The 22215-nt window shown below is 36.7% G+C and overlaps 1 pseudogene across 3 annotated transcripts; it reads left to right on the top strand.

Annotated features, from left to right (window-relative positions):
- The first annotated feature begins 13530 nt into the window (after positions 1 to 13530).
- Positions 13531 to 22172, top strand: LOC18430668 (26S proteasome non-ATPase regulatory subunit 11 homolog pseudogene; annotated as a pseudogene). 3 transcript variants are annotated; one of them, XR_016052361.1, is made up of 3 exons: positions 13531 to 13769; positions 19191 to 19964; positions 21515 to 22172. The product of XR_016052361.1 is annotated as a 26S proteasome non-ATPase regulatory subunit 11 homolog pseudogene, transcript variant X3 (transcript). The 3 variants fall into 3 exon arrangements; XR_016052359.1 differs by having other exon boundaries at positions 13541 to 13769; positions 19159 to 19964; XR_016052358.1 differs by lacking the exon at positions 13531 to 13769 and having other exon boundaries at positions 19583 to 19964.
- The last annotated feature ends 43 nt before the right edge of the window (positions 22173 to 22215 follow it).

Here is a 22215-nt window from a genome sequence, read left to right as displayed (position 1 = left end):
TCTATCTGGAATTGGTCAACCACTGCCCTCAACGACTTTAAAAGAACTGCCCTCTTTTACGTCTACACGTAGTATTATAAATTTCCAATATGGGTCTCTCCATCATTTTTATTTGGATTTTGTCGCAGCTTCCATCTTTCTCCCTTCCATGTGGTAAAAATTATATGTATATAGTTGTATAGTAATATTATGCAATAAATATTAGGCCCATTTATTTGATCCAAATTTTGAAATATATTTTTTTTTTTATTCAAATGAACAATCAAAAAATAAAAAAAATTTTGATAATGTAACCTAAAAAGTATTTTTTTAGCCAAATTAACATAGGCCGTCCAATTTGGTGAGATACTTAGACTGAGGGTTGGAATCTTTAGGCTGACTCTGAGGGTATCGGGGTCAAGTGTATGTAGGATAGCAGAGTGTTATATGTTACCTCAGGTATTATCGTGTCTACGCTAGAGATGCAAGGAAAGAGGGACGCCACCGTGCGTTCTCTGTTGGCACGAGTTACTGCACAGAGCAAGTTACGAGTGAAGAGAGAGAAGAAAGAAAGAAGAAGGAGAGAGGGTTTTGAGCCATGCGATTAGAAAAGGCTAGGGGTTGTTTCTCTCTCTGAAAGGTTTTCTCTCTCTTCGGCACTAAATCCAAGGTTTAGGAGCAAAAAGACAAGTAAAAACAAGCTTAATGTCTTTATTTCATTATTGAATGATCCGGCCCTTTTACAATTTCCCTAGGTTTATATTTATAGAGGATCCACAAAACAAGGGTGGATGCTCAATCTAAACCTAATTACAATTAAAATAAATTACAATAAAATCCCGAATTTAGGAATAAAGACAAAAATGCCCCTTAAACCTTTTGTACTTATGATAAAACCATCCCTCTCTGAGAGGCCTTTCGCCATTACCAAATCTTGGAAGATTTGTGGATGGTTGTGACGATGTTTGTCACGATCAATCTTAGTGGTGATACTTGTTTGATTTTAAAGATTTTGATGTCTTTTGATGATCTTGAGGCAAACTCTTTTTTGGGCAGTGTAAATCTGCTTAGATCGCGAACTTTTGGCCATCACTGGAACGCAATCTATGGTGTTTCAAGGTTTTATCTTGATTGCAAATTAAAGAAGAGACTTCCATAGTAGTTTTTCACTAATTTTTATCTGTTTTGGTCATTGCTTGAAGTACTTTTTATTTTCTGGAGATCACCGGCAAAAGGGATTTCGGCTATCGGGCGGTTTTTATTTTCTTATTCCTTGAAAGTCATGGTTTATCTGACCTTGTATTAAATATAATAGTTATACTAGTTTGTAGCCCTTCGTGATACGGCTCCATTGGGCCCCATCTTTTCAATGATTTGATGTATTATTCTCGAGTTTATTGCATACATGAAGTTCAAGATGCCTTTTGCTTCGAAAGCTTTGTTTTTCATGATTTTAGGCTCATCTTCTCTCTAGAAAAACTTTTATTCTGAATATGTGACGACGTGTTCCATGTATCAAAATGACCAGGTCGCCGAGACTTATCTCGTGTCCGAATTTGAGTTTGATCGGACTTCAATCGAGCAACATGTGGATTTTTGTAGGTCATCCCTAGAGGTGAAGATCACGGTCTCCATGATTGGGGACTGGTTTGGGTCAGGTCCCACCGTAATAGTATACGGTTTTTCCCTTTCGAGGTAATTTGGGCCCAAATTATTTTTGAGAGATCCAATTGAGCCCAAATTTTGTCCCTAGGTGTCACACCCCAAGAATTTACAATACTGTTATTCCTGAGATGTGACAGACAAAACATATATACATCTATTGATAGGACAAATTTACAGTGGCGAGGTCTTACAAAGTAAATAAAGAAAGCTAGTACAACAACAGTATCTTCCAAGGTTGATCTTGACTATCACTCAAAATGAATCCGCAGTTATCCTAAAAAAATGTTTACCATAGTTTGATGAGTTTGGCTACTCAGTAAGTGATCATCATAATTCTAAAAATAATCATGATTGAAAGATATCAATATTTTCCAAAATGAGATCTATTAACCGAAATGCATCAACAGTTTCACTTTCAATAAATGCATAACTAAGTCTAATCCGAGTAATTGAAATGCTTATAACACTTTTAACGGCAGTACATAATTCAAAGGATTTCACAAAATACCCTACTGGCGTCCCAAGTAGGTCACCTATATACCCCATCAGCGTCCTGATGGGTCCACTTAATCCCTATTGGCGTCCCAGATAGGTCCACTTAATCCCTGCAGGTCCACTTATACCTCACCGGCGTACCGGATGAGTCCACTTAATCCCTACCGGCGTCCCAGATAGGTCCACTTATACCTCACCGGTGAACCGGATGAGTCCACTTGCATACTTAAATTATTTATAAATCTCTTTAAACATTCGAAAGCAGCAATATCATGTACTCAACATATCACTGAAACCATTAATATGAATTTCACTTAAACCATTAATAACAGTCACTCTCTATAATATTTCAAAAATAACCAATCAAATATTTTGGGCTCAAATTTAGAAAGGTAGCAGTTTGTAAAGGCATTCTAGCATAATTGCCAATTTAATATGTATAGAAAAACTCTTATAAAAATTCAAGAATACGGAATTATCACAATTTATGAAATATCAATTCACAAATAAACGTTTCACAACAATACTATAATCAATTGCAAAAATGTCAATTTTTAAATAATAAGGCAGTCATTTGCACATGAATTTTACAATGTCTAAATATTCAAAACAGTAGAAAGAAATATTACAATTTTACTAAAAGCATAAATATCACATTTATTTCTAACAATAGACAAGAAAAATAAATAAATTTATTTTTCTAATTTACAGCATTCAAAATTTCTAATATAGATAAAATATCACAATTTTTATTAAAAAGATTATTTTTCAAGATAATGAGGTCACGTGCGCATAAAATTTATCGCGCCTAAAATTCATGCTAATAAGCAGAAATAATTATTTCATTTTATTTTTAAAAAGAATGGATTATTTTTCGAGACAATGAGGTCACTTACACACAAAACTGATAAAATAAAGATCCTAGACGGAAATATCACTATTTATTAAAAATAGACTATTTTTCAGAAAGACGATGTCACTTACCCACAATTATTTGAGAGGGAGCTTCCGATAAAAAAATTCAGTTCGAGAGAGAAGTTCACTGTGTTTCGACCAGAGAGAGATCTCAAAATTTTGTTTTAGGGTGGGAGTGCTCACATCCCCTATTTAAATTCTTATAACGTATTATTATATTGTTTTATTACGCTCTACCTCATACCTGAGGTGTCGCGTTAAAAGCAGACTTTTATCGTACGAAAACCACGTCCGCTAAAGGACGTTGCCAGCTGCAAGCAGCAGGAGGCAAAAGCAGGCAAAAGAAAAAAAAGTAAAGGCAAAGGCAAATCTTTTGAAAATAGTGATGGTCCTCAAGGACCATCATATTCAAACAGAACATCACCTATTTAAAAGCATATTTTCTCCTTCTTTTTTTTTTTGAAATTTTAGGATTGTTACATTCTTCCCTCCTTAAAGAAATTTAGTCCTCTAAATTTGTGTACCTGATTACTGAAAAAGATAGGGGTATTTTTCTCTGATTTCGTCTTCTCGTTCCCAAGTCGACTCTTCTCTTGAATGGTACTGCCATAATACACGGACTAAAGGAATCTCCTTGTTATGCAACACTTGCACCCTTCTATCCAGTATCAAAATTGGCTGCTCAATGAAGGATAGGTCCTTCCTGATCGGTAAAGGTTCATATTTTAAGATATGGGATGGGTCGGGCTGATATTTTCGTAGTGAAGATACATGAAAGACATTATGGACATTTGCCAATTCGGATGGTAAGGCAAGTCTATAAGCGACACCTCCAATTCTTTCCAGGATTTCAAATGGTCCGATGTAACGTGGGCTCAACTTTCCTTTCTTGCCGAATCTCATAATACCCTTTATTGGTGAGATTTTTAGGAAAACTCGATCACCTTCTTCAAATTCAAGATCTCTCCTTCGGTTATCGGCATAACTCTTTTGTCGACACTGAGCTGTCTTGAGCCTTTCACGAATTAATGTTATTTTATCTGTGGTTACCTGGACAATTTCGGGCCCCAAAAGCTTTATTTCACCAACCTCGTCCCAACATATGGGTGACCTGCATTTCCTTCCATACAGGGCTTCATATGGTGCCATCTGAATACTGGCTTGGAAGCTATTATTATAAGCAAACTCAATCAGGGGTAAATGGTCATCCCAGCTTCCTGTAAGGCCAATAACACAGGCCCTCAGCATATCTTCCAAGATTTGGATGGTCCTCTCCGATTGTCCATCAGTTTGGGGGTGAAAGGCAGTACTAAAGGTGAGTCTCGTCCCCATGGCTGACTGTAGTCTAGCCCAAAATTTAGAAGTAAACCGAGTATCCCTGTCCGATACAATACTGATAGGAACTTCATGCAACCGCATTATTTCCTTAATGTACAGCTGAGCCAGTCGATCCAAAGTGTACGTCGTGCGAATCGGTAGAAAGTGGGCAGCTTTGGTTAACCGGTCCACAATGACCCAAATGCTATCATGTCCTGAATTTGTTCAAGGCAAGCCAGAGACAAAATCCATAGAGATGTGCTCCCATTTCCATTCTGGCACCGGTAAAGGCTGCAACAACCCAGCGAGCTTTTGATATTCAGCTTTTACTTGTTGGCATGTTAGGCATTTAGATACAAATAATACTACCTCTTTTTTCATATTATTCCACCAAAAGGTTTTCTTCAGGTCCTGATACATTTTAATACTTCCGGGATGTATCGTATAATGAGAATGATGTGCTTCTTCTAAGATAGCTTTCTTTACACTCTTATCATTCGGGACACAAACCCGACCTTTGAATCTTAGCAAATCCTCACTACATATAGAGAATTCATCTCTCTTTCCTTGCTTCACCTCTTCTATAATTGTTATAAGCTGAGGGTCTTTCTTTTGCGCCAATCAAATCTGTTGGATTAATTGGGGTTCCGCCTTAATATTAGCAATCATACTTACCATACCATTAATGGACGGAGTTGGATGCCAATCCACTATTTCCTCTAACAATCGCATTTCTTGGATCATTAGATGAGCTAAGACTCCCGTAGATTTTCTACTTAGAGCGTCAGCCACAACGTTAGCCTTTCCTGAATGATAATGGATTGTACAATCATAATCTTTTAAGAAATCCATCCATCTTATCTGCCGCATATTTAAATCCTTCTGAGAGAAAAGGTATTTCAAACTCTTATGATCCGTATATATTACGAATTGCTCACCATATAAATAATGCCTCCATATTTTCAAAGCGAATACTATTGCAGCTAGCTCCAAATCATGAATTGGATATTTTTTCTCATATTCTTTCAACTGTCTGGATGCATATGCCACTACTTTCCCATATTGCATTAATACACAGCCCAAATCACTATAAATCACAAATCCCCCACTCCCCTCAGGAATAGTTAAAATAGGTGCTGAAGTTAATCGAACTTTTAGTTCTTGAAAACTCTCCTCACATTCACTTGTCCACTCAAATTTGACATTTTTCTGTGTCAATCGAGTCAATAGGATTGCGATTCCAAAAAATCCTTCTACAAATTTTCTGTAATATCCTGCCAATCCCAAAAAGCTTCGAACTTCAGTCACATTACTTGGTTGTTTCCAATTAACAACGGCTTCAACCTTTGAAGGATCAACTGATAGATCTTCTTTTGATATGACATGTCCTAAAAATGTCACTTGTTCAAGCCAAAATTCACATTTACTAAGTTTGGCATACAATTTATTTTCTCTTAATATTTGCAATACCATTCTTACATGCTACTCATGTTCCTTCTGATTCTTGGAATAAATTAAAATATCATCGATGAATACCACAATAAATTTATCCAAAAAGGGCCTAAAGATTCGATTCATCAAATCCATAAATGCAGCCGGTGCATTAGTTAATCCAAAAGGCATAACTAAAAATTCATAATGGCCATACCTTGTTCTGAAAGCTGTCTTGAGTATATCTTCACCTTTAATCTTAAGCTGATGGTATCCAGATCTAAGATCAATTTTTGAAAACACTTGTGATTCTTGTAATTGATCAAATAAATCATCAATTCTAGGTAATGGATACTTATTTTTCACTGTCGTTTGGTTCAACTGTCTATAATCAATACACAATCTCATAGTCCCATCTCTCTTTTTGACAAACAGTACTGGAGCACCCCAAGGTGACACACTGGGCCTGATAAAACCTTTATCTAATAATTCTTCCAATTGTTGTTTCAGTTCTGTAAGTTCTGCAGCAGCCATTCTGTAAGCTGCCTTAGAAATTGGTGCTACCCTTGGCAATAATTCAATGGAGAATTCAATTTCCCTGTCAGGCGGTAATCCTAGCAATTCTTCAAGAAAAACGTCGGGAAATTCTCGGATAACCGGAGTGGTATCCAAATTTATTTCTTCCTTCCTATCTTCTTTGATATAGGCAAGAAAGCCTTGACACCCTTTTTGAAGGAGGCGATTAGCTCGAATACAAGAGATTAAATATGATGGGGAGTCTTCTTTGACACCATTGAAGTAAAATACTGGTTGATTCGGAATACTAAAGGTAACAATTTTCTTATAACAATCAATACGTGCATGGTATGCAGAAAGACAATCCATACCTAAGATTACATCAAAATCTAGAATTTCCAGGAGTATTAAATCAACCAACAGTTCCTTTTCTTCTATCTTTATTACACATGATTTGTACACTATATTGGTGTTAATTGAATCTCCCATCGGTGTGGCTACCTCTAGAATGTATTCTAATTGTTCTGGTTCTACCTTTAAGTGGCATGCAAAGTGTTGTGACACAAATGAATGAGTAGATCCAGGATCAATCAGAACATGAGCTACTTTTTGGAAGATAGTAAGAATACCTTGGATCACTGATTTTGAGGCCTGAGCGTCTTGCTCGGTAATCGCAAATACTCTTCCCTTCATCTGAGGCTTTGGAGCCATCTCTCTCTGCTTTGGAAGCTGTTGTGTCTGTAAGCTAGGACATTGTTTAATCTGGTGTCCCAATTTTCCACATTTAAAACAGGCTCCGGTATTCCAATAACAAGGGCTTGATCCATGATTTTCCTACATTTTCTACATGTTTCTATTGGGCTTTGAAATGGCGAGGGCCTTGGCTTCTTGTTTGGCCTTTCAAACTGTTGTCGATTAGATGATGTAGGTCTAACATGACTGTTCTAATTTTTCGTCTTTTGGTAATCTTAAAAATCTTTTTCAACAATTTGGGCACGATCCACTATTTCAGCATAAGTTCTTAATTTCAAGACTGATATTATGCTTCTAATAGCTGGCCTGAGACCCCTTTCAAATTTCTTCACCTTTCTTGCCTCATTGTTAATCATATGTGGTGCAAACCTGACCAATTCAGTAAACTTGGCCTCGTACTGTGCTACTGTCTTCTTTCCTTGGATTAATTCTAGAAATTCCATTTCTTTTTGGTCTCGAATAAAATCTGGGAAATACTTTTCAGTAAATGCCTCTAGAAATACTTCCCAAGTCAAGGTTTTATTTTCTTTGACCAATACTCCTTTTGCCATTCGCCACCAGTGTTGTGCCTCACCTTCTAACATAAAAATTGCCAAGGCCACCTTCCTATCATCAGGACATTCCATAACCTCGAATATTTTTTCCAATTGCATAATCCATCCCTCGGCTTCCAGTGGGTTTACAGCACCTTTAAAAGAAGGTGGGTTTAATTTCTTAAATTGTTCACTGACTGCCTGGGTGGATTGTTATTTTCCATCTGATGTTGCATTAGAGCAACCATATTTTCCAAGGCTTTGTGAATTCCTTCCATATTGGCTTCAGCCATTCTGGATCTTGACTTTATCCCGGTCTGTACACACAATAAATGTGATTTTAAGTACATTCTTTTTAAATTTCCTAAGGATCTTAAACCTATTGCTCTGATACCGTAATTGTCACACCCCAAGAATTTACAATACTGTTATTCCTGAGATGTGACAGACAAAACATATATACATCTATTGATAGGACAAATTTATAGTGGCGAGGTCTTACAAAGTAAATAAAGAAAGCTAGTACAACAACAGTATCTTCCAAGGTTGATCTTGACTATCACTCAAAATGAATCCGCAGTTATCCTAAAAAAAATGTTTACCACAGTTTGATGAGTTTGGCTACTCAGTAAGTGATCATCATAATCCTAAAAATAATCATGATTGAAAGATATCAATATTTTCCAAAATGAGATCTATTAACCGAAATGCATCAACAGTTTCACTTTCAATAAATGCATAATTAAGTCTAATCCGAGTAATTGAAATGCTTATAACACTTTTAACGACAGTACATAATTCAAAGGATTTCACAAAATAACCTACTGGCGTCCCAAGTAGGTCACCTATATACCCCATCAGCGTCTTGATGGGTCCACTTAATCCCTATCGGCGTCCCAGATAGGTCCACTTAATCCCTGCAGGTCCACTTATACCTCACCGGCGTACCGGATGAGTCCACTTAATCCCTACCGGCGTCCCAGATAGTTCAACTTATACCTCACCGGCGAACCGGATGAGTCCACTTGCATACTTAAATTATTTATAAATCTCTTTAAACATTCGAAAGCAGCAATATCATGTACTCAACATATCACTGAAACCATTAATATGAATTTCACTTAAACCATTAATAACAGTCACTCTCTATAATATTTCAAAAATAACCAATCAAATATTTTGGGCTCAAATTTAGAAAGGTAGCAGTTTGTAAAGGCATTCTAGCATAATTGCCAATTTAATATGTATAGAAAAACTCTTATAAAAATTCAAGAATACGGAATTATCACAATTTATGAAATATCAATTCACAAATAAACGTTTCACAACAATACTATAATCAATTTCAAAAATGTCAATTTTTAAATAATAAGGTAGTCATTTGCACATGAATTTTACAATGTCTAAATATTCAAAATAGTAGAAAGAAATATTACAATTTTACTAAAAGCATAAATATCACATTTATTTCTAACAATAGACAAGAAAAATAAATAAATTTATTTTTCTAATTTACAGCATTCAAAATTTCTAACATAGATAAAATATCACAATTTTTATTAAAAAGATTATTTTTCAAGATAATGAGGTCACGTGCGCATAAAATGTATCGCGTCTAAAATTCATGCTAATAAGCAGAAATAATTATTTCATTTTATTTTTAAAAAGAATGGATTATTTTTCGAGACAATGAGGTCACTTACACACAAAACTGATAAAATAAAGATCCTAGACGGAAATATCACTATTTATTAAAAATAGACTATTTTTCAGAAAGACGATGTCACTTACCCACAATTATTTGAGAGGGAGCTTCCGATAAAAAAATTCAGTTCGAGAGAGAAGTTCACTGTGTTTCGACCAGAGAGAGATCTCAAAATTTTGTTTTAGGGTGGGAGTGCTCACATCCCCTATTTAAATTCTTATAACGTATTATTATATTGTTTTATTACGCTCTACCTCATACCTGAGGTGTCGCGTTAAAAGCAGACTTTTATCGTACGAAAACCACGTCCGCTAAAGGACGTTGCCAGCTGCAAGCAGCAGGAGGCAAAAGCAGGCAAAAGAAAAAAAAGTAAAGGCAAAGGCAAATCTTTTGAAAATAGTGATGGTCCTCAAGGACCATCATATTCAAACAGAACATCACCTATTTAAAAGCATATTTTCTCCTTCTTTTTTTTTTTGAAATTTTAGGATTGTTACACTAGGGTTTTTCGACATTCGAAATATAACAGCAGTGGTCTGGTACTGTTTTGAAGTCCCTAGCATATGGCTATAGTTGTAAGGTTTCTTTGTGGCGTGATGGCACTTTCTCCAAGGTTGCCTAGTGTTAGGCTTATTTTGTAGTGTTCCCTTGGTCTGGCAACATCTCGGGCACCAGCAAGACTAGGTTGTCACTGGCTCTCTTCTTATTTGTGTCAGAGATGTAGGTACGTCAAAAATGACGTACAACACCTGGTCCTTCATGTTGTGGGTGTGGATTGTTCTTTGCTATTGAGCCATAGTTGGGGGAAGATTTGGAGGCTAGTTTTAGTGGTGTCAGTGTCGATCAAGATGTATCCTCTTTCGGCTAAGTGTCGTGCTATTAGGGGACAAGCTTATTGTCAAAGGTACAGGTATGATCCATTGTTGATTGACCCATTAGCCATAGTGGTTCTCGACCCTGTCCAAGAGATTGAGTAGGCTGAGGCTTTAGCTATGCAGGATGGAATAGAGGGTTTGATTGACCCTACTCTGCATTGGTGGATGGTTCTATTGGAGAGCCACTAAATGTTGTGGATCACCCTTTCCAACACCCCCTGCTCCTCTCTTATTTTTCAATCTATGCTTCGAAAGTCTCAGGGGAAGTTGAATTGTCCGAGGTTAGAGATGGTGAGGAAGTGATGGATAAGCGGTAAAGGGAAGGCTGAGGATATTGAGGAGGTTGATGATGGCAGAGTCAAGACAATGATTGGGGATCTGGGGGCTGATTTCAATGTCCCCATTGGGGTTGTTCTTGAGGAGATGAAGACTACCAAAAAGGAAGAGATAATTAAAGAGATGGTGGAGAAGGACGATAAAAAGGAGTAGAAGAAGATGGTGCAGACCCCTGCCAAGAAGATGTTGGCTGTGAAGAAGGTCAAAGGGTCTGTTAAACCCTGTCATTCATTTGCTAGAATTACAGCAAAGTTCGACCTTAATGATGGTGCTTCTTCTAAGGCCATCAAGTTGATGGAACCAGCCTGTGGACCTGAGCAGTGAGTATTTGTCGTTTGAAGTCCATCATGCAGATACTAAGTTTGTTGTATTTGAAGATGTTGAGAGTGATGTGTTGAAGGAAGCATTGATGCTTGAGGAGGTGATCTTTGGACCTTGTGTGGAAGGTCAAGGTTCATCTTCTAAACCCCCAATTTAAATGAATTTTATTTCTTGAAATGTTAAAGGTTTGGGTGATCCCAAGCATAAAAGGGACGTCCTATTTTTTGTTTTTAAGTACAAACATGTTGTTTTGACTCTTAAAGAGACCAAATTGCTTAGCTCTAATGTCTTTGGGGTAAGGGATGTTTGGGAACTAGGTGCTATTAATTTTCTGGTTATAAACTCTATTGGTGCTTATGGAGTTCTTTGGATTTTGTGGGACCCTCAGTTTTTGCAATGATTTAGTTTAGTTGTGAGAGACAGATTTTTTCTTGGGGGTTTTAAATGGCCCTTTTGTTGGTTTTTCTTGGGGTTTGGTGAATGCTTATGGTCCTAACTTACCTGCTTTGAAATAAGGCTTTATTAATGAGTTATATGATGTTTTTCTTGGTTTTAATTATCCTTGTTTGAACGTATTTTTCAGCACCTTGGTCCCTGGTCAGAAGCAGGACATTAAAGTCTACAAAATAGTGGATATTCCTTACAGTCTCAAAATGGCCCCATAACTTGTCACGATCTTCATCAAGCACTTCAAAAGACCGCTTGCCAAGTTTCATCGCGATCAGACATGTCTAAGGCAGTGAAAATAAAGAAACAATTTCAGCGAAATCAGTATTTAACACCTTGAAATGGACCTCATAACTAAAGTTATATTGTTGGTGTGTCAAACAGCTATGAAACCACCGCCATTAGATCTGGCACGATAAAAAACCCTTATAGATCAAATTTTGGCTTAATCGGGCACTCCAAGACAAAGTTATGGGTAAAAGACTAAAAAGGGCTAGGCCGTACACTATTCCCGTGTGGCCACCCTGCACTAAAACACCATTAAAGGAGGCTGTGTTTTACAATCATGGGCAGTCACTTTCGAGGTTTATATCTCACTTGTTCCAAGTCGGATCGCTTCCAAATTTGGTGAGCATGTTCGTCTCATTGCGACGAACAATTCAATATATGGCACGCCTCGGGATGACGCCCGAGTAGAGAGAAAAACTAAATGAAAGTCTTTGATCCATGAAGGAAGTTACAGAAAATTCAGCAGTAGCACTTCTTGTTCGAGCAACCAGATCACGACCCTAACATACCCGATCGCCACGAAACCAATTGCATTAGGTGCGTGAGGTCTGAGGCTATCTCTCGTCCAAACATCGCGTACAATGAACGATTGTATTGCACAAACAAAGGTGTCAAAGCTGCTGTAAATTCCGGCCACCGGATTCAAGATTCCAGTCAAAAACTCAAGATGACAAATCCTCATCCGAACACGGAATCAAGCTACATTCGTTGCAACATGATTGTGACGGCATGCTCAGTGCTCTATGATGAAGAAATCACGAAGCAATATCAAGGAACGAGCACACAATCGAATTTGAAGTTTTCAAGATTCATCCAAAATTCAAGTCTCATAATAATGGCTTAAAAACATGATTCATGGCTCAAAGTTGGTACCAAAATTCAAGTCTCATAATAATGGCTTAAAAACATGATTCATGGCTCAAAGTTGGTATCAAAATGATCTCCATATCGAGCCCTACAAGAAAACAATAATCTTTCGATCAAATGGGCCAAATCAAGAATGGAAAAATTATAGCAGCGCAACAAAACCATCCCAAATCACACGTCGGCTCCTTTCACAAGCCCACTCAAACCCACCCCCGAACCAATGCTCAAACCCACCTCTGAACCCATGCTCAAACTCACCCCCAAACTCAGGTCCATAAGACTTCATTCCATAGGACTTCATTGGATGAGAGTGAGAGATTGACCTAAAATTTACAGAGACAGAGGTGAAGTAAACAAACAAGCATGAAAATAACATCAAAACTGTGCAAAAATATAGAAATACGTCATAAAGCAAGCTTGAGATCCATACTTATGTGTTCCAAAACCCTCAAATCACTGCTTTTTTTATGTGAGATCAAAGACAATAGAGAAGGGGAAGAGAGATGAACAGAGACGCTTGGGTATATGGGTTTGAGGGCTTTGGGTGCAGTTGGAGAGGGAAGAGAGGGAAAACAAAATCAACAAGAGAGGTTGTGCGCGAAGTGACGGGAGAACGATTTTCCCACGGGGTGTGATCCACGCTCCTAAAGCTTCGCTCTCCATGGGGAGAGTGGGAGGGCCACGATCCCAAATTTTGAGGATGACAGGTTTCTCACATCTTAAAAAAAATATTAACCGAACTTGGAATTATATGTGTGGGTTAGAATTCGGGATGCTCAATAACTTAAGTTCCAATTGTCAAACATAACATAGATTAACTTCAAATAATCTTTTTTTGGTAATTGCAGCCTCTAAGCACTTAAAAAAAAAAAAAAGAAGTCTCAAAGTTGAACATAAACCATCTAATATTTAGAGGGTGAGATTTAAGTGTGAAAAAAAAACTCAAATTTCGATTTGTTTCAAGAATATCATCTAGCCATTAGCCATCAGTAAACTTTATATTGAAAATATCCTCAGTAAACTTTACTCCCGAGGGAGTATAGTATACGTGCTCTTTACTCATTTAGTTTGCTCTTTACTCATTTACTTGGAACTTTACCATTTTTAAGATTTTTGTCTTTCCGTCCTCATAAACACAACTCGTTCACCTTTTCCTTTTCTTCATCACCCCACCATGCTCTTCTCCTTTTAAAACCCGCCTCCTCTTTCTCCACTATCAACTCTCTCTCTCTCTGAGAAGTGAGAAGCAATATATTTTGTTCAGTCCCAATATAAATATTTAGCTTCCTGGCTTCCATTGTTCAAAACTTCAAGCTTACGAAAGAGGTATTCCGTTTCGCTTCCCTGCAATTTTATTCTTTTAGGTTTCTTCTTTACTGTAGGAACAAAGATAAGAGCAACCCTATTGCTGTGTTCTTCCCCCCTTATCTCTAATGTAGGTCCTTTGTTTTGTTTTTTTGGCTTATGTAATTATAAATTTTAGAATTGAAATGTGATTTGGGATTGCGTACAATCACTGTGCGCGCATCTCTCGCCAGTGACTATTTGTTGGGGCTTTCTCAGTTTATGATACTTTTTTTTATTTTCCTGTTCGTTTCCTTCTATAGCAACAATAAAAGTATGATATCATATCTCCTTGGCATGAAAGTAAGAATGATGCCATGATTTGGGGTTTAGGGCTTTTAGGTCTGGGTCTACTATAGCCACTAATTATATGGCGTTTCATGTCAAACCAGATCTCTGCTCTTTTTGAAATTAGATTTCTGATTTATTCAAAGCTTCTATTTATTTATTTTTTCCCAACAATTAAGAAAGATTTGTTCGATTTCTGGATCTGATTTCCCTAGTGGTTTTTGAAGAGAAGGTTCTGTGGTGGTTTCTGAAGAATTTTTTTAAAAAGGAAAACTTTGCTTTAGGGGATTTCATACTGTATCGAGGGTTCTTTTGAATGAATTGAACTACAACACTTGGGAACTTCCAATAAGCAGTATGTGTGTTTTGAGAGTTTTTTTTTTCCCTTCATATTCTTCATTTGTGTGTTTCTGTACTCAGTTTCTTTCCTTGGTAATCAAGGGATGAAATTTTGGTTGCCTGGCATCCTTTTTTTTTGTTTGGGTTTTGTTTTTTGATTTTTTTTTTTTGTTGAACTACATTTGTTCTACTTTTGTGAAGAAGAATAGGAAGGAATGGACATGGTAACGTTGGTCTTGTTATTTTTTGAAAAACTTCCTTTTGTGTAGTAAGAAGATTCAGAGCTTATTATGCTGTAATTAATACCTAAACTTTTCCCTCTTTCAATTTTTCTTTGCATTAGAAATTGAAGGAGATCAAATAACCCACATGTTTGTGTTACTAATCTCAGTATGCTTCTTTTATGCATTTTTGTAAATTTGTTCTCTGTTTGTATTAATCTGGTTTCTCCTTATGGGAGCATAATACAAAGATTGAAGATTTCCATTTTATATACCTTTTAAGGTTTCCTTTCCTATGCTCTCCAGTATCTATCTAAAAATTAGCATTCTAAGAAATACTAACAGAACCTTTTTGGTCTTATTGTTTTTTATTTATTTTGGTTGATATATAAAAGAGCAAGCTCTATTTCTTATTTATTTCATTCTGACAATAGAAAAGTCAATGTATCCATGTTGGTTGTAATATGTTTCCTCTGCATGTCTCATGCTTATTTTATAACTGCAATAGTTTGTTTGTTTAAATGTTGTAGTCTAAGAAGTTTTCCCTTTCCTGTTTGTTATATTTTTAAGACCTTTTGGGTTAATTTCCCTGTTTTTATATTTCAGATGCAAAGAAAGAACATTATTCAAAATGCATAGTTATCATTTGGACACTGTAAATGTATTATAAATTTACGTGGTGTTAGGATTTTTTATTTTTTTATAGTTTGAGGGAGGGAGTTACGTAGATTATAGACTTATTAACACACAGATCTTGAATGTCAATCAAACATTATACTAAGGAAAAAACATGACTAAGAATATTGTCCTTTGGCTTTGCCTCTGAAGAAATGCAATTGCTGTTGCTGCTGTATTGTCAATTGATCAGTATTGATGCCTTTGTTTGCCTTCATACTGACTCCTGATTTTCTTCCCCATATTTGCATTAATCTACTATTTCACATCAATCATTTCAAACATCTCCTCAAAAAGTTCAGTTTCCTTACAAATATCTTTTTTTTAGTTTATCCATGTGATACCACCAAAAACTATGAAAATTGTGCTCAATTGCAACAAAATGGAGCCTTTCTATCCTAGCTTATTTGCCTCTATCGGCCTCAGCAACACATGTTTTGACTTTCGACACTATTGGCACGGTTTTCTAGGTGACGGCCAGAGCGGGTTTCAGTGTTATCTTTGGTTGCCACATTTTACCTTCATTTTGGAGTGCATGTGCACCCCAAACACTGCCAATTTGTGAGTTGAAAATTAGAAAATACTGGTTTTCACCAAAACGGGAAATGGCACTTTTTGATGGAATTCAATGTGGAAATTGACACAAACACACGCCACAGCCAAACAAACGGTTAAATTTTCTGTTGTATTTCATCCAATGTTTTGTGTCTCCATGGACCTGCTAATTATGCTCTATGCTATCACCCAGAAAGCCCTGCCTATAGTTGATGAACCACACCCAGAAAGCCCTGCCTATAATTAATGAACCATGATTTTTTTTGCTACAACCATTCAAATGAAGCTTAATACAATCAATAATGCATTTGGAAACAAAATTTCTGATCTCTGGGTTGACGGACAAAACAATCAAGCAATGAGACTGATCTAGCAATCAATTTCACTACGCCCTTCGTCCTTACTTTTTATTGGTTTATCAAGCTCCCTCAATGAAATTCCACAATCTTGACCTTCCAGATTCTCCAAGGAGTATCTATTAAAAGAATATCTTCATATAATGGAGAGGAATAACACCTGAAATATTTTCTCAAAAAAAAAACACTTGAGATATTTCCTTTGTTCTCTCATCTGGATCTCCAAATCCACCAAATAACCCCTTTGCCAGATTTGTCCGTAGTCAGCCTTGGGTTTTAAAGTATCCCCTGGAGTAATCTAGATCCTCCTATAAAATAGAACCATAATGGATCAATTTATGTTTGATGCCTCCTCCCTAAGAAAGAGATGCTATACAACAGACAAACCCTCCCTCTTTGGGTTATTTTTAGTACTCATTCCATATAAAGAATGCCAGCCTCGCTAGATGCATGGAATTTAGCACCCTCTCGGTCCAAAAGATCAGTTGATTAAATGTGCTTCTCTCTATGATTTAAACCGTATCCAATGTATCAAGTAGGAGGACGCCCTCTTCTCTGTGAATCTTATGAGCACCGTAACTAGGACTTTCCCATCAAATAATTATGCTTTTTTGTATTGGAAACACTCTTGTTGTATCCCAATTTATGATCTTGAGATGTGAAAGAATGTTCCTAAGGAGGAGTCATAGTTGCAACACACCTTCCAGAAACAAATTTTCTTGCATTTGCCACCTTCTACTTAGCAGGGCTCTAGGTGTCAGCACCAAATGTGTGAAAGCCCTCCAAATTCTTGTTCCCAATTCACATCATATAGTTCTATCCTGCCTTGTATTTTGTTTGACTAAAATCTTCCATTCCTCTCCTATTTCATTAGTTTTCAATCTACATCTTCCTTTGAGATTTAAACATCCATGAGTTCCCAATCTCACCTCGCGTCTTGGAGATGCCTCCTTCCATTAACATAGGCCTTTTTTCAAAAGGGAATGTATGCTATGTGTCCATCTATTTTTTGTACAAGAAGGTCACGGTCATCTCTAGCAAATAGATTTGAAATTTGGACACTAAGAACAACACACAAAATTCGAGAAATTTTTTATTGAGCATTGTGCATAATCAATAGCACACGCTTAGCCAGTCGATTTCACATTTGATGGCTAGGAATAAGTGTGACCTCCTTGTGTCAAAGGAAACTGGTCTCATCTTATACTTTCTCTTTTCAAAAAGCTTATCTTCTTCCTAAAAGAGATACCCTTTTATTCTCCTGCTTCATTTAGCTAAATTTTCTAAAAATTCGATTTCAAACAAACAAGATATGTGAGCTTGGCAATGAAGTTGTCTTCCGTGCTCCTTTTTTGGAGCAACAGATCTTATCAAATAGGATTCTATTGATGCTAATGTATCCCCTCAATCTCTGACTATGTCCTGAGATAGGAGAGAATAAGAACACTGTTTATCCTGACACTTCCTCACAACCTTCCATCTGCACGTATGTTAGAATATAATGTCCCATCTTAACACATAGATTCTCCTATGCTCTATAAGGCCCTTAGATCTTTGTACTCTATGAAAAAATCAGCACCTAAAGGGTGAGAAATATCAATAATCAGTATTCTCTTCTTGAAATTCCATACTATTCAGTGTTTTGTAGTTTCGCAATTTTCTTAAATCATTTCCTAATGCTTGACATAAAGACCATCTCTCCACTCATGATCCCTTTAAACTGACAATGCTGATCTGTATTTATCATTTTAAGTTTAATTTCTCATGAAAAATGGATGTGATACCTGTTTTCCAAATATTTCCCTCCAATGTCATTCGTTTTTGAGATCTTAATACTGAATGCTGCATGAATCTCTCTCCAGTTAGAACGAGATATTATTCGTGCACTTAGTTCTCTGCATTCTCATTTTATTTTCATTCCTAGTTAATGTACTGTTGGCTGTTTCTTTAACTTTCCAATGTTTTGCTCACTGTTGCTAACTTAAATGTAGATGACATAACTGTTTCTATCTGCGAAAGTAGCAACATTGTGTGGCATATAACCTTTACATTCTGAAACGTAGCAGACCAGATTCAGCTGCCTTTCAATTACACATTCACAAGCAAAGCTTCTGCAAATTTGCAACTGAAACATATACTGTCCATTTGTTACAATCCTATTAGTCTCCCTCCATTACATCAGTTTGGGTTTTGGGGCTTTATTTTCTGTTAAATCATAACCAATACCCCTGGTTTGAAAGAGAAAATAATTCTTCTTTTCCGTGTACTCTACTTGAACCTATATTAATGTTCAGCCTCACAGGGTTAACTAGCAGACCCTTTTGGGTGGCAACATTAGGTATTTATGAATGTAAACCTCAATGTCATAATTTGGTGCAAATGGATCAGATACCCATACTTGGATTTTTCAACTGAACATAAATGAGGTAAACAGTCACAATATTGAGAATATTTTGAATATTAAGTGTTCAAGCTTTATCACTCTATGATTAAATTTAAACCGCACTCTAATTTAAGAAAAAAAATTAATAATTTGTACTCCACAGGAGTCTCTAAATTGTTTTTCAAGGTGCTCTCCATTATGCTATGTAAATAAAGGAAATATATGAGTTATGTAAACTTGTTAATTAGGTATCTGCAGATGGGCTTAGAACCATCTTTACCTGCTGCCTTTAAATGGATGGATTTATATTGAGACGACCTGTACATGAGCTTGGTTTTGACTGAGCTCATTTAAAAGTGCCCTTACTGTAGTTTTGTACTTCCTATAGTCATGCTTGTTAAGTTGTGATTACCTGAACTGAAAAATAGTAGCATGTCTTTAATCAATGCAAGCTCTTATTAACACTTTCCCTTGACAGGTAAGGTGTTCTTTCTTCTTGAAGCATTGACAAATCTAATCTTTGAACTTTTCTGTCAATGGTACTGGACATCCAGGTGGTTAGCCATGTCTTTTGCTGTGTCTTCAGGAGTTCTCCCACCTACCACAGATTCAATAGCTCAGGCTTTAGAAGCCAAGGACCCATCTGAGTCCATCTCTATCCTTTATTGCATCATTGCGAACCCTTCTTCCTCCCCAGAAGCTCGCCATGTCAAAGAGCAAGCCGTATCTAACCTCTCAGACCTTCTTCGACAAGAGAAGAGAGCTGAAGAGCTTCGAAGCCTTCTCACTCAACTGAGGCCCTTCTTCTCTGTTATCCCCAAAGCAAAAACTGCAAAGATAGTGAGAGGTATTCTAGATGCAGTTTCTAAAATCCCCAACACCTCTGAGCTTCAAATATCTCTTTGTTGAGAGATGGTGGAATGGACCCGAGCCGAGAAGAGGACCTTTCTTAGACAGAGAGTTGAGGCAAGGCTTGCTTCACTCTTAATGGAAACAAGGAGTACTCGGAAGCTCTGACACTTATTTCTTCACTTGTTAAGGAGGTTAGAAGGCTAGATGATAAGCTTCTTCTTGTTGATATAGACCTCTTGGAGAGCAAGCTCCATTTCTCATTGAGGAATTTGCCAAAGGAAAAGGCTGCATTGACAGCTGCCAGAACAGCGGCTAATGCCATATATGTGCCTCCGGCTCAGCAGGGCACAATAGATTTGCAGAGTGGGTCCTTCATGCTGAGGAGAAGGATTACAAGACTGCGTACAGTTACTTCTTCGAGGCTTTTGAGGCTTTCAATGCTTTGGAGGATCCAAGGGCAGTGTTCAGCCTCAAGTACATGCTGTTATGCAAGATCATGGTGAACCAGGTACGGTTATTACTAAACAGAACTTCTGAAGCCCCTAACCAAAAATTGGTAAATTTGAACCAATTGAGAAAACCGTAAATGACTTGAAACCCTAAACCAATATTTTGAACCATTTGTTACATGTATCCTGAACTTCTCAATGATTTTAATGAAACTAACCGTATGCCATTGTTTATTAAGGACTGGGATCATATTAATAATGGACGAAATGAATTTATTTGTTTTTTTGGTTTAGTTCTGGTCAACTCTGGGGCATAAAGGAGTGTGGCTGGTGTTCTGTCCACTCCCTAAGAGAGGCCCAAATTTGGAAAATTTAGAACCATGCTCAGATCCTTTTGACTGACACAGAGATTGAGTTTCCCATAACTTTGTTACTCCTAACTAATTTATGATGTGGATAGATCCATATGGGAAACATATATTGTTATGCCTTCTGGTTTTCTATCAGTAAAAGCTACATGAGAATGGATAGTTGATGTGAATGAACTATCCTCCACTCGATTTCTGCTTTACAGAGAAATATCTGTTTCAAGTCTCATGTACTTTGCGGAAAAACATCGTCTCAACCATCTATTGACAGTTGAGTTGAAAAGTAGTTTGCTATTTGTAAGCTACATGCATCACTCTATGTGATCCAGCTATAATCTAGTTGCTAATGGCACATTCCTTGCACAGTGCTCATTGCGAGATAGGATGAAAATAAAATTAAAAATATTTAATTGAAAACAAATTTTTTTTTTATTTCATTTAATTCATTCAAATTTTTTTTTATGGCTGTTTAGTTTTCTATCCTTTTCTAGTTGTTTTTTGCTCGAGTATCCTTTTCTTGTATAAGCTAAATACTGTTGTAGAAATTCAGATTTTTGATGCCCAATTTTGATAGGCATAATTAGCATGTAAAAGCATAAAAAAGCACCAAGTAGATGATACTATTTAACATCTCACCCATTTCTTTTGATTGTAGAAGCTGAATACTATTATAGAAATTCATATTTTTTATGGTTCCCAATTTTGATAGGCATAATTAGTAGATAAAAGAATAAAAAAACATCCAATAGCTGAGCTATTTAACATCTCACCCATTTCTTTTTATTTAATTTCAAAAAGTCCATGAAAAGACATATATTCATGGGTTAGGATAGCTGAGATTTTAGGATAAATGGGTGAAACATTAAATAGTTGATATTTTTCATGTGGTTTTATAAATTTCCCTTCTCTTGTCATTCACTCCTTATTCTTCTCCATGATATTTGGTCTTTTTTAAAATCAAGATTTAAATAAAAAGGATATTGTTTTAATGAGAGATGGACGTGATTTTTTTGGCAACTTTATCATTGGATTTATACAACAAAACTAAGAGTTTTTTAAAGTAACGAGATTCTTGGTATCATATTTTATAGAGGGAGAGATTTTAAAAAATTTGGTTAATGAGTAGCAAGAAAATTTAAGTGTCACATTCTATTTATTTTCCATTATTCAGAGAGATGTGTATGTGTGTGTATAAATATTGGTCCCTGATTTGACTGATGATCCTCATACTCCTGTCCCAGGCTGATGATGTTGCTAGAATAATCTCTTCCAAGGCAGGCCTTCTTTATGTCGGTGTGGAACTAGATGCCATGAAAGCAGTGGCAGATGCCCATTCCAAGCGCTCACTTAAGAATTTCGAGACTGCTCTGAGCAACTACTAAGCTCAGCAGGAGGAAGACCCAATAGTACACAGGCATCTTTCTTCACTCTATGATACTCTCCTTGAACAAAACCTTTGCAGGCTTATTGAGCCTTTCTCAAGGGTTGAGATGCACCATATAGCTGAACTCATAGGCTTACCTGTGGACCATGTAGAGAGGAAGCTTTCTCAAATGATTTTGGATAAGAAATTTGCAGGGACTTTGGACCAAGGTGCAGGGTGCCTCATAATATTTGACAATCCAAAGCCTGATGCTATATATCCAGCTACTCTGGAGACCATTTCTAATATCAGCAAGGTGGTGGATAGCCTTTACCTGAGATCTGCTCGGATTATGGCATAAGAGTAGTTTTCGTTGTTTTCAAAATGGAAAAAAAAAAGGTTGTAGCTTTTGTCTCTGATGTACCCATTAATCTTTTCTAGGTCATACTTCAGGCTAAAAATGTACTTAAATATTGTGTGGTTTCTGAGTTTTTGGATGGTCGATTACTCGTAATTTATACCTATTTCCTCCACAATCATTGTAGAATGATGCTGGAAATCAGTTGTTGGAGTGGGAGA

The sequence above is a fragment of the Amborella trichopoda genome, chromosome 3 (assembly GCF_054954075.1).
Source record: "Amborella trichopoda isolate Santa Cruz 75 chromosome 3, AtrichopodaSantaCruz75HAP2 v2.0, whole genome shotgun sequence".
Taxonomy (NCBI): Eukaryota; Viridiplantae; Streptophyta; class Magnoliopsida; order Amborellales; family Amborellaceae; genus Amborella; species Amborella trichopoda.
Note: the sequence above shows the minus strand (reverse complement) of the source record. Positions and strands in the feature narration are given on the sequence as shown.